At 31.3% G+C, this 15,790-nt stretch overlaps 1 protein-coding gene across 3 annotated transcripts in view; it reads right to left on the bottom strand.

The window, feature by feature from the left end:
- The window catches only part of LOC149421681 (protein tiptop-like), a 480,936-nt gene that overhangs the window by 366,014 nt on the left and 99,132 nt on the right, over positions 1-15,790 (bottom strand). Inside the window, exon 1 of one of the 3 annotated variants that reach the window (XM_089635008.1) lies at positions 15,087-15,689. The exons of the other annotated variants lie outside the window; for them this stretch is intronic. The gene's annotated coding sequence lies outside the window, so the exon portion shown is untranslated. Of the gene's footprint in view, positions 1-15,086; positions 15,690-15,790 lie in introns of those variants that run through there. 3 annotated transcript variants of the gene reach the window in all.

The following is a 15,790-nucleotide window of genomic DNA, read 5'->3' on the forward strand; positions in this document are numbered from 1 at the left end:
CATTTTTTATCCATGGTCAAGAATCTATCTATCTTACTTTATTTTTAACTGCAGCATTCTAATACATTCTTAATTCTTTTTTTATAATTGTCGTCAAATAGATAAACACTGCTGTTTCTTTATATTAAAGAGATACGTTTCTCGAATCAAAATATTACTACTCAAATTTTTATGTTTATGCTTACTTATCTTTAAAAATCCCTTACAGTAATATTTTTTTTTAAATATTATTCAAATGAGTTAAGATTTTCACGGCCAAAAGTATTATTGTTATTTGTTTTTGGGGTATTATGCCGTGTTGCGCTAACTCCTTCTTTAGCCAAAAGCTAAAGCTAAAAAGCTAAAGGCTAAAGAAGGAGTTAGCGCAACACGGCATAATACCCCAAAAACAAATAACAATAATTATTATTCAAATGTGATAGTATTGCTTTGGGAACCAGTGCATTTATTTAGTTATTCAAAAATGGTATATTACAACAAAATCATAAGCCACTCGTCTCACTGGGGAATTCGTGTGTCGAGATGGGCACGATTGTAGTAAATAACAAAAACAAAACAAACATAATGTGAACACAAACCTACGAAATCGTTACAAAAATAAACACTACATTTATTAAAGTGGAATTATAACTGAGCAGAAGGTTGGCAATAATAACAGCATTAACTATGTAATGAAAAGAAATCAAATAACACTCCCCTTTTGAAAAAAAACAGTTAAAAGTCTTTGATGTATGGAGCAATGAAGATATTTGGCGAATTATCAGAGGAAACAAAATTAGAAGAACATATATACAAACTTTAATTTAAATTACGAAAATGTGTGATTTATTTATACGAAAAATATTTCTGAATAATGATTGTTTAGGATACATCTATTTTAAAAAAATAATAAAGTCAATATTACAATAAATGTACAAGTATGTTTACAGTCACAGCATTATTTATTTATTTGCTTGTACACGCCCAATTAGGGCTTTTTAAATAAGATTAATTATATATTTAAAGAAATTAAATATACATTTTATATAATCAGAGAGTAAAAGAGATATAACAATTAAAATATGTACCGAGTGTAAAAATATTAACTTAAAAGCAACAAACAGAGTAAACTATAGGATGCACATTCCTATAAATTTAGATACTTTGAAAATTATAAACCTTACAAAGCTATCAAGATAGACATACATATTTAATAACAATGTTTTTATAGGCTGATAGATGATACCATGATCAGTACCATTGGTGTTCATGTTATATTTATTACCTGCACTGTGTAGTCGATTAATTACTGAATTTATTTCTGCTTTCGTACCTGCAATGTTACAATGGTAAGGTACCTTCTGACGAACCGTTCTACTAGGCACATGAAAGTCAATCAGCTTAAGGAGTTCAGGGGAGTCAATAACATCAATTTTATAAAGAAAAAATAGATCAGAACATATTCTTCTTTCTTTTAATGTGGCAAGGCCCATGACTTTCAACAGTGAGGTGTAGTTAATGTTTTCAATAGAAATACCTAATCTATAATTTATGTTTCGTAAAAATTTATGTTGTATTCGCTCGATAGATTTTTCATGAATATTGAAAAATAGATTCCAAATGGTTGAGTTGAATTCTAAATGGCTTCTGACAATGGATGAATACAATATTTTTAAAGTTTTTAAATTTTTGAAATCTTTTGAAGTTCTTAATATGAAACCCAAAATTTGCATCGCTTTAGTGGTTATATTGTTAATGTGGGAGATAAATGTTAATTTGGTGTCAAATATTATCCCCAGGTCTTTTATTTCGGGTACAGATACTAAGACTTGATTATTCATACAGTATGTGAAAATCAATGGGTTTTTCTTCCTATAAAATCTCATGACTTGACACTTTTTTACATTAAGGATTAATTTATTTAGGATACACCAATCAGAAAAGCTAATGAGATTTGATTGTAATAATAAGCAGTCATTAATATTCGTCAATAATTCGGTAAATTTTCATCATCTGCGAACATCAAAATAAATACATGTGTAAATACATTTGTGAAGTCATTTATAAATATGTTGAAAAGAATGGGTCCTAGATGTTAGCCCTGGGGCACGCCACTTATAGCTTTAAAAGTGTAGGACAGTTGACCTTTTATGCAGACAGTAAGCTCTCGATTAGACAGATAATTCTTAAACCAGGATAGTACGTTACCGGTTATGCCAATTTTCGCCAGTTTATGATGTATGCCTATCTACCTATTACGAAGAACTAAACATAAATCAGAATATAGTAGGTAAGATTAGTCTATATATCCGTATACAATTATTTTAATCATTTGTTGACTGTGTTGTAGATATTTTTCATCATGTTTTATTTTCATCCCTTTTCGGAAACAATCAAGGGAATCAAAGTGTTATCCTAGTAAAAGTTAAAATAGGTTTAATTAAATTCATTTAGGTGTCATCGCCTGTTTAAATACCAGTGACATTTATTAGACAAAGAAATATCAAGCGGATAAAAAGGAAGGAGATTAATTAAAAGTCGCCTCAGAATTTTGTCAGTCAGAATATCAAACTTGAGAATATCAATAATGTCAAACTTAGCCCCGTTTCTTTATGTTTTATCTCTGATTCGGAAAATATTTGATACTTGCATTAAATAGCACACTTTTCTTAAATCAAATCATTCACTTCAAATGGATGTTTAATTTAAATACATTTTCATAACTTGATACGAAATACTTTAATGTAACCTGACGAATCAAAGGGGGACAATAATACAAATTGTGTAATTTATTTAGCGAAATTTTTGTGAAAAATCACTTCGAGTGCGCTGTACGCAGGAACTGTACAGGGGTGCTGACGTGTGGGTAGTACCTACTCAATAAGTAGAAGACGTTTATAATAACATTTACATTGACCTAACTATGGTACCGGCTTCATTCGAAATTTCAATACACTGTTTTCATATTGAATTGCAAATACGGTAACCGGGAAACTCAGGACAATGGCAATTCGACACACTCTTGAAAATTGATATAAAGTCACGAAACGTGATGAAAAAATATTGTCATTGGACATATTTATATTATGCTTCGTAGATTTATAGTCAAACGCAGGATATTATGTAGATGAGCCACAAGACACGGACTATACTATAGACTACAGACTAGAGCTGGTGGGAGGGTTAGCAGCCACCCCCTGGCAAACCCTCCCCACCCCACCCACCCTTTATAATTGGCCCGGCTGACTGACGGCCGACATGGCGATTAAATCAATATGATATGACAGTAACGGCCGATTTATGGCCGATGTTAATTACAATCATGACGTTGGCTGGGGCAAGGGAACGGAAAGGCATAGGGAGAGGGAAATAGGGGAGGACAAGACAACGGGGAGAAGTTTTTTACGTAAGTGTTTTCATTGAAGTTTTTTTTATTAAATGGGGAGAAAATTATGATCAAATACATTGACTTCGTGTGATAAAGTAGAAAGAGAAAGTGACTTTTACCTAACTGACCACTGAAGAGTGACACTGAAATAATTGTGGTGCGGGCGTGTCTTACTCTTAATTTACTCTTACTACAGGTGCAATTGATAAAACTTTTTCAAATATCTAAATTCTTTCTTGAACACATAATTAATTTTGTTGGTCTATTCGGAGCCTAGCAGTCAAAATTTCTCATGAAAATTTGTGATAGCAGTTGTTTTTTAAAATCGGTAATTAAATCACACTTATTGGATTTTCTGTACAGTGTATTTGACCAATGACATCAAACGTATTTGCTTCAAGTGCGTACAAATTAAAACCAGTAAGGCAAGTCTTTTTAAAGAAACCTTTGCTTGTGTTTATTTTAATTTTGTATTTGTTAAGAAGCTGAAGAATGAAACGAAAAATATGTATAAAAATAATATTGTCGCATTGAATCGCGAGTCTAAATTTAAATGGAATTTACAAACTTCGCTACGCAAACTGTATCTTTGAGCATTTTCGTTCGTTTCTGTAGCGAAACTTTCGATACTATCGGTGTGTACAAAACATAAATTCAAATTGCCTTTATTTTATTTTGAATTGAATTGTGTATCAGAACACCAAAATGCATACATTTCTTTCGAAGGGCATTAAGCCATACGATTACATTTTGTATTGAAATGCGTAGTCGAGATGTAGGAAATATCTCAGGTACTTACAACACAACAGAGCTTTTATTTAGTATTCATACGCTTTCATCTTTAGTACTTTACAATGTGCTTGCTACCTAGGAAGTGGGTATAATCGATAACGTTTGTCGGTCACTTAAGGTGCCGTAAACAGTTAACAGAGCGATAGGCGCGACTCCTGTTAGGCACAACGCAACATTTACGGCCTATAAAAGCACCCATAAAGCTCACTTTCGGTGGTAAAGTGCCCAAAACGGTTCTCAAGCTCAAGTGGAATGCCAAGTGGGTAGTAGTCGTATGATTTGTTTGTGTGGATTCGAGGCAACAATAAAAATGAATTTCAAGCTTTCAGACATAAACCATATTTTTTATTAAGATATTTTTCCTACAAGAAAGAGTTACAAAATTACATAAAGTACCTATTTAAAATAATTACGATTAGATTCGATAAACAGTATTTAAGCTTTTCAATAACAATTTAAGTGTTTTAATGTCGATCACTCGTATTTAAATCTTAATAGGTAGCTACTTAAGTAGGTATTAGGGTGTGTTAGGTTAGGTTAGGTTACGTATTTAAATCTTAATAGGTAGCTACTTAAGTAGGTATTAGGGTGTGTTAGGTACCTAAATAGATCGTTTTTTATTTTTTCATTTTTTTTTGTATTTTAATGGAAAGTTTAGGTGTAGTTATTACTTATTTTTAGGATTGCAAAACACTCTCAAAACATGAATAGTTTACATCGTCTCATTTTTTGCAAATTTATCACCTCAAGAGCAATATTTCACAAAAATGGCACAGTAAAACTAGTCAAGAACAGTTGTTATTTTTACAATTTATGTAATTTCAAATCATCGAAAACCCATTATTTTATAACGTTAACATAATTTTTTGGATGTACGCCGTGTGAATTATTTTACAAAATGAATTCAACACGCAACATGCACGATGCTGCACGAAGACTGCTATAAAAAAAAAATATTCGTCAAAAAATGGAGCTATAAATAATGAAATGCATAAAACAATCGTCTTAGATGATTGTGTATCTCCCTGTCAGTACCCATCATACATGCCAGTAGTATTTTAGTGCAGTATTCAGAGGCCATCCACCAGCATAATGCGCGTTACAAACAATAATGCCTAAACAAAAATAATCTCTCACGCACAGGCGACAAATACGCTCCCGGCCCGTCCCGTCTTCCAACAATCTCCCTGGCCGATTGATTTATTGACGACATCTGTTTTTGAAAGCCCGAAAACTAGCATGTGTTTAATATTACTTTAATAATGGATTCGAGATACGCTTATTTTCGGATGGAACAGCCATTTTTCCACTGTGTATCGAGGAGATATATTTCACGCGACCCATTGGGCGTATCGCCTCAGAATGAAACACTAATTATCATACATTTTATAATTATATTGGAGTGATTCAATGCTGACGACATTAATCAGGTTAAAGAGACAAGGAATTTGGCAATAAAGCAACGGAGTTTATTATGCCGACTGGCTGAGGAACTGGTCCAGAAGAAGGAATGGCAAAAATCTCACTAATAATAAGAATGATCGCTTCAGAAAATCGTTTCTCAGTCAATTTTAGAAGTAAAAATATTATATCTTACTCTTAACCCATTCATTTCCAGTATTAATTCAAATTAACACAAACTTTGAGAATTTTTTTACTTTAACGGTAGCTATTTAGAAAAGCCACGTTTTCGTTTTCTTATAGTTTGTAGTCTTTTCTGTGGCGTCTATTTTTTCCTCTCGGTTAAAATCCTTATTCCCGCCACAACAACGATAAATATTTTGACATCCGCTGATTGTGAGTTTTATCGAAGATCTGCCGTCACTGATTACTTAATTTAAGGTGAGATATCAATATTTTATACTCGAATTACAAATATTTTAACGCATTAAGATGTGTTCTATAATAATAACATCAGTTTAATTCACTGATCACAGTCATTTCCCAGAATATTGTAAATGAATTTCAATGTTCATTCAAATTAACACTGGTAATGACGGACATGTTTTCGACTAGTATGGCGAATTTTTAAAGATTTATTATCTTAGATTATTTCTTTATTTATGAATTAATTTTAGTAAAAATGTTATTTGTTTGTAACTTAGAGATTATCACTACATTGTCAATTTCCATTTTTTGACATGAAACAGTTATTTGTATTACTTTTGTGTTATGTTTATTTTACGTTACTATTTAAAAAATACTCTCTGACGCCCAATGTTTATCCAAATTAACATAGAAAAATTTCTAAAAAAAAAAAAAAAAATGCCAAAAATTTTCAAATAATTTTCTGAGGTATTATCAAGCATTACATATTTTATATGTGTGGAAACAATAATGTGGGTGCGAAAGGGTTAAGATATCATGAACAATTTTTAGGTTGAATAAACTTAAAATGCATAGCGCTCTTGGCGTGTCTTACATATATTTAATTTTATTACATTCAGGTTTTTAATATATTATTTTAGCTTTTACTAAATTAAGATATAAGTACCGAAAGTTGTACTGTATTTAAATGAGTTTGTACCTGAGAGTTACCAGGCTATTATTAGATAATTAAAATAAAAACAAACATAATACGTGCCCCACAAATTGGTATATTATATAATTGAAACATATTATTAGTCTATTTCAGTTCATTTCGCTATTTTAGTCTTTTCCACTATCTATACTTTTGTTAACATGCTATATAAATTTGTTTTTTTCTTACTTTATAAATAAAAACTTTCTCTCTTTTCTTTACCTTATGTTTACTGTGATGACACTACTCCCCAACTCAAACACGAGAAACGTTTTTTTCTCTATTGAATTGGATAGTTAGTTATATTAAAAAGAAAACATTTTATTGTAATTAGTTTTTAGAACCATATGTTTTTCTTCTGTAAATCTGTCATATGAATGTATTTCAATAAAAAAAATAAAAAATTATATGTTCTGTTAAATTTATTAGTACAGTTTTATCAGGTTATTTAATTTGTGTACAGTAAGGTTAGTTTAAGAAACGCTAAAGTACACGGAGAAAAATGATTATTGCTAATATATTAAGAACCTCTTCAAATTATTGGTAATCCGGTCAAAAACGGGATTGCAAGACTTTAACAAATAAATTAATAGGTTTCCTGATAAAATTAATATTAAATTTTTGCATTTCGTCATTATATATTATCAAGACAAAAAACACGTGTTCCTATACATTGTGAATTTATTTCAAGTTTATCAGAAAATGGCCTGCAATCCCGTTTTGAAGAGATTTTTAATAAATTAGCAATTTTTCTCCGTGTAGGTACAAAAATATTATAACACATACCTACACCTCCTCCAAACTTGTTTTATTTAAATAATTTAGTTTTAAAATAAAACACTATACACGTTATTTGTCACCGGGAATAAAAATCGAAATGATTAATTTTGATTACATAATTTACTTGTTCTGAATTCAAACAATATACAACAAAACATCACTAATGGGAAAAAATTACAATTAATTATTTAAAAACGTTAGATACTTTTCATTACCCGTTAACATGATAAATGGGTTATTTCACTAATTTTGCAATAAACAAGCAAATTTACCGTTAAACGCAGGGTAATTAATTTCGTACAAGCAATTCAATTGTTATTTTAGTTAGAGATCTTTCGAAATCGTTAAAATAATATTTTTTTGCTTATTATCTAATTTTTGTATACAGTAAAAGTATTTGTAGAGGTACTCAACTTTGTTTAATTTATTTTTTATTTTCATATTTTCCCTACCTAACTTGCAAGAATTTTTGCAGATGTTCGGTATGAATAATAATTATATTTAATAGCAGGAAATTAATTTGTCTAATTTTATTCAAACATTTGCTACAGTGTTGCAAAAGTTGTTTTAAAACTACCTAACACATAGATTAATTAAATCCCTTCTTAGGCAAAACCGCAATTAAATCAGCACTTTGGTTCACCGGGAGTAAACTAAAATATTGTAACGTTGCATAATCTGAAATGCGTAGGTTTTTTTTTATTCCCGTTTATGAAATATTATTTCAAACGGCTAAATTATTATACAATGTGTTAAGGTACATTTTTATCTACTTATTCTTGGTACCAGTAGAAGAGATAAATACATCTTTATGCCTTACCACAGTTTTATAGTGGCTTGGGCTTGGTACCAGTAGAAAAGATAAATACATCTTTATGCCTTACCACAGTTTTATAGTGGCTTGGGCTTGGTACCAGTAGAAGAGATAAATACATCTTTATGCCTTACCACAGTTTTATAGTGGCTTGGGCTTGGTACCAGTAGAAGAAATAAATACATCTTTATGCCTTACCACAGTTTTATAGTGGCTTGGGAAGGCGAAACGCGAAATAATAATTAGCAGCCCTTTTAAAATAAACCATTTATATAAGGAAAAAATGATAATAACAATATGTATACATATTTCATTATTACAACGGAGTTCTACAAATTAAACTTGATAGAAATACACAATCAACCAATAAAAAAGTATTTTTACTTTCCATACATCTATTTTTATTATTATTTTTTTTTTAAAGAAAGAAACATTCCCGGGTTACGAATAACCTGACAATATTTGAAAATCTCCTACTACCACCACAGTAAGCTGAAAATGTTGCATGTGTTGTGATGGAGGACTTAGCCAGCCGAGGAATTGAACAACACACTACGCCTGGGTGGGACCCAAACGCGATGTCAACTCGGTTACTCAATTTATTTTATAAAAAATATAAATCTTTAGTTTGACTGAGGATTAAACCTTCCTCCCCAGGGACTGGAGTCAACCGCGCCAACAACTGAGCAAAATAACAATTGGGTAAGATCGACGTTTAATTCATATATTAACTGCTGTAATGTCAACAAATTTTAGAACAATGCGTATATGTCTGCGTTTGTAAGCGTGGTGACCACAAATTGATGGAATGCATTGTCATCGACAGCGAGTCTATCTTCTGAGTTTCAGCTCTATCGGTTGCCGGAATGTGGATTAATTTCCACTTCCAAGATTTGCATTTATTCACTCACGAAAAAAAACTAAATTGGAATAGATGGAATTAAATATAAGCTTTTTCTAGATTTTGAAAGAAAAAGTAGGTACCTAATATTTTAGCCTTTTAATTGAAACAAAAGTTACCTAGACATCAATAAACACATTTTAATGTGCATCCGAAACGACAGCCGAAACGGAATTAATGCTTCCATCTTTTTAAAATAAAGTGAGAATGCTTGTATATTTATGACGTTGCATGTTTCGACAATAGACAATATATTAATAGAGCTTTTATTATTTGTGGTGTTAGCAGCAGATGCGACAGCCCGTGGGTTATATAAAATTGATTTTGAACACAATGCAGACATTCAACTTGACAATAAAAATTTATCAATGTCCGTATCCATGATACTTTGTTATTTTTACTGTCACAAATGATATAAGATATCTCTCTACTTGACGTGGTATTGTAACTCTTAACAATATTAATGATTTGAATTGAATTGTTTTAAGAAATGACATTTCTCCTTCCCTTGATTTTTTTTTAATAAACTAGCTTTAGGCTCTATCAGCATCAGCCAGAATCCATTTTTTTCTAACTGAACAATTAAATACAATTTAAGATGAAAAGTTTACTAATAAATCTAAATAAAACATGTTACGATCTCAACGTCTCAAGACCGTTACCTTTAAGTTACCCCCCAAAAATGATAAAAATTGGTATTAATTTTTTTTATGAAAAAATATTAAAATAATATTTCAAAGCTTCATTGACCCTTAAATTCCATTCAAAATGCTATTTTTTTTTTTTTTTTTTAAATACTTTGTTCGGGAAAACATTAAGTTCTATACGACGCGACAGCCGTTTTTTTTTGTACTGCAGCGAAGTTTCCGCAATTTCTACATGTTTATATGTTTCATATTATTTAACTACAAACTAAATATTAATATGAAATCAAGTATTTTCCAGAAATATTCGCCATGCTTTAAAAATATTGTATTAATTTATTCTACTTGCTACAGTCCTTCAGTGGCATAATTATTGATATTAACTACATTGAATTGATGATAAAGTTGGTACCTAATTATTAACCAAGCAATCAAAACTCATCAGGGGTATGTGAGGTAGTTAGCAAATACAAGTAAAAAGCACAAAGTTGCAATTCTTAGTAAGTATTTATGGTGAAATCATGCTCAAGATGATGAATTTGGGCCCCACGGGTACATTTTGTGAATTGAAAGAGTCCACAAGAATTTTTTTAATTTTTGCGTTTCTACAAAAATTACCCCTGGCCATACCCATCTATTTATGCGTCTCTACGGATACTACCCCTGGCCATACCCATCTATTTATATCCTGGGCATGATCAGTTATTACTCTTTAGAGACACGTAGAGGTATTGCCCTGATTAAATATTTTTATCTTGTACTAAACAGTAACATATCTAACCAGAGTCTCACTCTCTAGGACTTCACCATAACTTTCTTTAATGTAGAGCGAGCCTCACCAATTTGTTCATGAACTCACCCGTGGAGATTGCCACGAACTTCTTAAATGTAGATAAAAAAGATCGATATCTTTTCATGTCCTACAACGCACTTACAAGGTTTTAGTCACTGCAAATACATTGTATAAATTGTACAATTATTATGACATACACTCTAATCCGTATTAATGAAAAAAAAAAACAAAGATATTGTACAAATTAAAATTATCACTTTTTACTACACCTTTACGTTCTAAAACGGTAAAAGATTTCAATTGCATTTACTTTTCACAACAAAGTAGGGGAAATAAGAACACTTAATATGTATTTATAATTTACGAACGATAAACAAATTATAATGACATAATTTGTACCATCAGCTTTTCAGTACAATTTTTTTTTTACTTGGCCAAGTTTATGGGTATATCAAATAGGCCATCAAAACATGTCTGAGGGGTAGTAAATGTAGACGAAATTCACACAGTGATATTTAAATACAGGTATTTATGCAGAAAGTATGAATGTAGGTAGATACCTACACACTAATAAATAACCATTTTTTTTATGACCTACGTGTCAAATTCGCAACCTAAAAACGATTTTCTTCAACTTTTTGTGTGAACCCCGCACAAGATTCCTAATTGCTCGGAGTCAGTAGGATTACGGCATCCCTAATTGAAGCATGTTATGGGGTTGCTCATCACAATAAATTAGGAGTAATAATAACACATTGATAAATTTGCAAGGTTTATAAATTATTCTTCACAGTCGCAAATTCACTTTGTGTCATAAATTTAATTTAATGAAAACCAATACCTTTTTATACCAAAATCATGTGTTTTTTGTTTGAAAATTTGGTCGCCTAGAAATGTTTCAGATGCTTTATTAAATGTTGCAAGTAGAATACATCTCGGCCTTTGAAATAATCGAGTATTTTTTAGATAAGCCTTTTTATAAGCCGAGAAATAAATAATTTATAGGGCCGATGAAAACTGCTTTAAAGTTCAAAATCTCCTACTTACGAACCCATTTTCGATTTATGTTTCCCGTTATGATTTTATTGTATAATGTGTCAAATTAAGTTATTTATAAAATGATCGAAAAAAAATAAATATTTATGCCTGAACATCCACAAAATAAAATAAAAGGCACTTTTTGGCCATGTTTTTTTCTTGCATAAATCAAAACAGGCGGATGGTGTTAAGCGGGAATTTAAACCTAATCGCCATCTACGTAAGGGTTGTTATTAATAGCGGCTCAATTTAAAATATCACACGACGTAGTGCATCGCCTTAATCAAAATAATCGACTTAAAAAACAATGGTTTCTTCGTCAGAATAAACGTACAATTAAGTGGAAGAAACCATTGGTTTCGAAACACGACGATTATTTTCATTTAATAGTGGAATATACAAAATGATTTATTTTCATAAAATTAAAAATTGCATAATTTATACCAACCGCTCTTTTAACCAGAAATTATTAGGTAGATATTTATTCACGAAACAGGCATTCAGAGAAGTTCATATTATATACCTATGGTGGTAAATGCAGGTGAAATGCACAGCATTGCATTACTTCGTAGGTATTTGTGGAGAACTTAATTTATATATTATTACTAGCTATACGGGGCAACGCGTTGTGGTTCAGTCTGTCTGTGCAGATAGAGAATAGCGCGTGTTGCTTTTGTGTCTAACAGATGGCACTGTTAAGCTCAAAAAGAAAAATATTTCAAAATAAAAAATTTTAAACACACTTTTTTACCTGTCACAGTGACATCTATATAAAATAGTTTTATAAAAACACACGCGTATTCGAATGCAACTTTGTATCAAAATGTAAAAGAAATCGGTGAAGAATTTCGGAGATATAAAATTAAACAAACGAACATTTACATTTGTATTTATATAGATAACAATAATTGCAGCCTAAAACTGGAGGATTTTAGGTACCACTATTTCATCCTAACAAAGTAGGGGTAATGAGATCATATTGATGATTTACAGCAGCCATAAACAATTGAAAGGCGCAGAGAAAGGTATGCGCGAGCAATAACCAAGAAATGTCATATAGGTGTGCAGCTTTAAGCTCTGGCTCCAGTCCAAAGCTCGGACTCTCGCTGTGGACATTAATCTCTGGGAATCATTTGAGGAGTGCTTGCATCACCGCCATCAGCCACTGAGCTGCTCATGCTGCAGTCAAGTGATCGTAAATATTATAAATATCGCCAGACATTAGCGACTAACGAGAGGGCTGGCAAATTTTATGCTGCAATACTGACACACTATTTTTAATTCATTTAGTTCTATACTCGTACATAGTGGTGAATAAATGATTAGCGCAAGTGAAAAAAAAGGATTGTAATGTAGTGCAGTGGAGTGTACAGTAATCAGTATGTAAATTGTTAAGTAGTAATGCTTTGTGAACACTTCACTTGGAGAAGCTGTGATTAGGTTTTCGCATATTGTGTTATTGAATTTTAGGTTAGTAGCAGTAAAAGCGTATCATAATAGTGTATAGACAAGAGAGATATAGGAAAAAGAGATAACAAGTGAAAAAATAAGACAAGGATATTACTTATAGTGAACTTTAAAAAATATGTAGACAAAAATTGTTTTAAGCCAATAAAAATGACAATAAATAAAATATTACCGATAATTAGAAAATAATATGCGCTATTTCATGGGTGTACGTAGATAGTTTAGTACCTACTTAAATTTTAAAAAATCAAAAGTCTTCAATATTTGGGCCGCGTCCTCTACCTAACTAACCTAAACTAACCTAACCTAAGCCAACTGAAAGAAAATATATGAAACTCTAAAGACACATGATATGAAGAAACTAAGTAATGGGGCCAATACCTAATTTGGTATGAGCCTTATTTGGAATTAGTGCTACTGTAAATATTTTTTTTAATTAAAAAAAATAATAAATAAAATAAGTAAAACATCTGCCCTGATGATGGACACTACAATGCTGTCCGAAACGTGATAAAGAAGGAGATAGCGCAACACGGCATAATACCCCAAAAACAAATAACTATAAAAGTGATAAAAATAATTTTATAATAATTTTCATAATTTATGTCAAATTTTTGTGTTTTATACAAATTGCATACCTACGTGACTAAAATAATTGTAAATGTATTTATGGCAATTAGTAAGTACTTAAAAACATGCCAATAAATTCATGGAATGTTTTTGTGAGCATTTTTTTCTGGATGCAGATTGAATAAGTAATATATTTCGAATATAAACAATCTTTTCACTATCAGCGGGAAGGTACCTATGTACGTTGAGGCATCTAATTCTATCATATGGCTAATACATGTTACTTTCTCACCTACTTAAAAAAAACTGTTTGAAAGCGTCTAGTTTTTTGACAACCCTTAACAAATGGTACAAATACCTATTCAATTTATTTTGATTACTTTATCTTTGATCATCTCGGCGATGTTTCTCATTGCAATAATAATTGTCTTCTTCGGATCTGATTTTTATATAATATTAGTTTTTTAAAGGATAGAATTATTTATTATCATTACAAAATTGCTATATACTATATTACAGTTTCTTTATTGGTGAGATTGCGAATATAAATATATTTTGTAAACATATGTACTTATATAACCATATGTACTTATGTAACATCAGTGTACCCACTTATATATATGAAATAAATTTAAAAAAAAATTAAAAAATAGGTACCTACCTACTTACTTAAATGTTGTACCTACTTAGGCGTTTTGAGGAATTATTGAAAAGTTGTTAAGTTTTGATTGTGCACCAATTATTATTAATGCATTGCGCCCCGTCGAAATTAATTAAATCGAAAATTTCATGAGCCAATTTAGAATTTTTTTCTTCGTCTTTCTGGATCACGAACCGATTTTAGAACCACTGGTTTAAAAGAAGAAAAAAAAATCGAAATCAGAAAAAAAGTTTCGTTGTATAAGTAGGTAGATACCTATTTATTGCCTTACTGTGACAGCTTATTTATTTAAGGAAGTTAGAGTTGGTAAATATTTAGCATGTTTTTTAATACCTTTAAACCACCGATAGTGGTTCAAATTGGTTCCAAGCTATTTGGAACACTCGCCCACAGTCCTCTCTTACCCCACACTAGTCCTACGATACAGTACACCATTACACATGCAAGAATCTCTTTACCATGATTCTATGGTATCTACCTTATTGACTAATAATAATATTATGAATCTATAATATGGAAAGGGGTTAAACATTGATTAACATATACAAATATACACATGCATTGAATATCAGGATCACAAGGGCCTATGTAAACTGCAAAATATGTCCCATCGGTTATAAACTCCTGTAAATTGGATTGGTATTTATGAAGTTGAAAGTTTATTGTATTACTAATAAATTAATAAAACAATATAAATAGAAAACTGTCATACGCATTCTACGTTACAAGTTTGTTTACCTTTGTATGTAGTTGTAATCTTTTTGATGAACAAATAAAATGTGTAGAGTAGTGGTTCTATAGAACCTCCTCTTTCCAATGTGTCAAATCACTATTTTTATTTCAATAAATAATATTCACTGTAGAAGATAATATCAATGATATTTTGGCACTAGTAACGGACTTCTGATTATTCCGAATACTTTTCACACTCACAACATGCCGTCGCTTGTTTATTTATCTGGTTTAAAATCCGCACTGACAATTATTTATTCGTAATGTTAACAAATATTTATATTTAAGACATCAGTGTTGGTATATTAGTATGAATTTAAAAAGCGATAAATAACGTCTTTAAGGTCACGACACAAACAAAACACGCTTTCAAAACACAAAAACACTTTTCAAAATTCAACACAAACTTTTTGTAAATAAACACAATTTTGAGGTTAAGTTTTCCGGCGTGTTCCAACAGGGTATGTGAAGTGTAGTTTGTAGGCAGAAAGTAGTAAAAATACGATTGCAATGAATTGGGTACGGGTCCGGCGCGATGTATGTTCGGTGACGGGCGTTCAGGCGACGTTTGTTGTGCGGAGAAACGGTATAGTGACGCGACCGGCCGGCAGAGCGCCACGGGCGAGAATGACGATGTCGGAATGACGGAGTGCGGCGGGCGGCGGCCGACAGTCGACACAGCCCCTACCGGGTGCATCGCGTGCACCTGA

The sequence above is a fragment of the Hesperophylax consimilis genome, chromosome 8 (assembly GCF_061612785.1).
Source record: "Hesperophylax consimilis isolate HC1 chromosome 8, BYU_Hcon_1.0, whole genome shotgun sequence".
NCBI classification, from domain to species: Eukaryota; Metazoa; Arthropoda; class Insecta; order Trichoptera; family Limnephilidae; genus Hesperophylax; species Hesperophylax consimilis.